The sequence below is a fragment of the Marmota marmota genome, unplaced genomic scaffold, assembly GCF_001458135.2.
Source record: "Marmota marmota marmota unplaced genomic scaffold, marMar, whole genome shotgun sequence".
Taxonomy (NCBI): Eukaryota; Metazoa; Chordata; class Mammalia; order Rodentia; family Sciuridae; genus Marmota; species Marmota marmota.
Window position 1 is genome coordinate 56693769 of NW_026000026.1, and position 2783 is coordinate 56696551.

General features: G+C 34.9%; 1 non-coding gene across 1 annotated transcript; it reads right to left on the minus strand.

The window, feature by feature from the left end:
• Positions 1-279: 279 nt before the first annotated feature.
• Positions 280-386, minus strand: LOC125619266. Its single transcript, XR_007350754.1, has one exon. It is a non-coding gene; the product is annotated as a U6 spliceosomal RNA (small nuclear RNA).
• Between the last annotated feature and the right edge of the window lie 2397 nt (positions 387-2783).

The window sequence follows — 2783 nt, forward strand, 5'->3', positions numbered from 1 at the left end:
CATGATGTAGCATCACACCATATGTGCAGTTATACATGTATCTGGGGTAATGATGTCCATCTCATTCCACCATCTCTCCTGCCCCCATGCCCCTCCCCTCTGATCCCCTCCTTCCCCTTTGCCCAATCAAAGTTTCTCCATTCTTTCCATGGCCCCCCACCACTATGGATCAGCATCCACTTATCAGAGAGAACATTTGGCCTTTGAATTTGGGGGATTGGCTTACTTCACTTAGCATGATAATCTCTAACTCCATCCATTTACCTGCAAATGCCATAAAAAAATATGGAACAATTCACAAATTTGCATTTCATCCTTGTACAGGGGCCATGCTAATCTTCTCTATATCATTCCAATTTTAGTGTTTGTGCTGCCAAAGAAAGCACTGTACTAACTTCTTGACAGACATTAGAGTACCTATGATAGTGCATGATAGTGCTAGCCAAACAAAATTTGATATAAACTACATATGTAATTTTCTAGTAGCTACAGAGTTAATAAGAAACTGGTGAGATTAATTGTAGTTATATATATATATATANGCAGAATCATATTGGTCATGTAGTTATATATATATATATATATATATATATATATATATATATATGACTATAAAATATATATTTTGGGGGCGAGGGGGCACCAGGGATTGAACTCAGAAGCATTCAACCACCGAGCTACATCCCCAGCCTTATTTTTTGTATTTTATTTAGATTCAGGGTCTCACTAAGTTGCTTAGCACCTCTCCATTGCTGAGGCTTGCTTTTAACTCAGTGATTCTCCTGTCTCAATCTCCCAAGCCACTGAGATTACAGGTGTGCACCACCATGCCTGGCTTGTAGTCATTTATTTTAATATAACAAAATATATTTGGTATTAGTCCATTTTCAGTTGCTACAACAAAATATCTAAAACCAGGTACTCATAAAGAAAAGAGGTTTGTTTAGCTCACTGTTTTGGAGGCTGAGAGTCCAAGATCAAGCGACCCCATTTTTGACCTCTGTTGATGGTCTGGTGGCTGTGTCACAACATGGTGGAGAAGTAGGAAGATAAATGACTACATGTTACAATCATGATAAGTAACCACTTTCTAACAACCTACTCCTGTGAAAACTCACTGAGATCCCATGAGAATTGCATTATGATCCCCTCATGTACTACTTACCCCTCCAGAGGCCCCACCTATTGAAGGTCCCACCAATGGTCAACACTGCCACACTGAGGACAGAGCTTTCAGTCCATGACTTTTGGGAAACACATATAAAATCATGGCAATATCTAATACATTTCAACACCTAAAAAATTATCAATGATATATTTTACATAGCAAAAAAGTTGCTTAATGAGAAATTATCTTACACTGCTTTAATATTAAAACTTCAAATTTAAAATAGTTAAATAAAATTGGAATTCCATTCCCCAGTCATACCAGCCATATTTCAAGTACTCAATTAACTGCATATGGTTAGTAGCTATATTTACTATACAATTAAATGGTAGACAGAGTGGTGCAGAAACACGCAGTACTTAATTTATTGGGTACATAAATTAATGAGTAGGAAATGATTTAATTTTTAGTAAACGTATATAAAACATAAATGAATTCCATTGTTTATCCAAGTGTGTTCCTAGGAAGTAGCATTAATAATAGAAAAAAAACGAGAGTAAAAATAATACTTAGATTAATGGATGTCACAAGACCATTCTGTTTTGGCAAAAGTTGTGTTCCATATGCTTAAAGAAAACTATAATCATGGGGAAAATTACCTCAGGGATGTCCCAACTCCCTCAAGATTTTGCTTCCTTATGCCTGTTGGGAGCTCTGTAGAACACAGTAAGGGAAAACTGGGGAAAAGGCTGTCACCGCTTTTTTGTGATAAGAGCAGATTATCACAATTCCTGCAGCCTTACTTTCATTTGAGCCTCTATTATATAAAAAAAACCTAAAATAAGTAAATAAACTCATATATTTATGTACACATATGTAAACACAAGAGGAAAGAATGAAAATATAAAAAAGAGTGAAAATGTAAATAGAATAAGAGATGGGAAATAAAATTTCAAAGGGAATATTCTAGAACCTAACTAAATAACCATAAGAATTTTAAAACAAAAAGAGCTTAGTTAAATTTGACTATATTTAAAAGTCATTTGACTTGAATTACAAAGATAAAAAAATCAAAAATATTTAAAACAAACTCTATGGAAAAAAAGCTACAAATTTAACCAGTAAATATAGACTATTTCTATCACAATTATAATAGCTTACAGTTGTTCAGCACTTACCAAGTTTCTGGCACTCTATCCGCTCCTCTTTTCACAACAAACCCTTGGGTAATATTCTCATTTTAGAAATGAGAAAATTGGGAATCAGTAGTTACGAGCATATCAACACTGCCAGGAAATGGAAGATCTAAAATTAAAAGGTGAGAATATTAATATAATTTATTTTTTATAGAAATGTATGTTTTCTTAAAGGATGGTATTATCATTTGAAAGTATGCATCCCTCCAAAATTCACATGTTGAAACTTAAACCCGAATATTATAGCATTAAGTAGTAGGGTCTTTGTGAGGTGATTAAGTCCCAAGGGCAGACTCATGAGTGGAATTAGTGTTCTTATAAAAGGGTTGACATTCAGGAACTTGATAGGTTCTTTTTTATCTGTTCATTGCTTCCCCCATATAAGGACACAGCAGTCAAGCTGCCAACCTGGAAACTGAGAGTGGACCCTCACCAAACAGCAAAATTCCCCACACTTCAATCTACAACTTCCAGTCTCC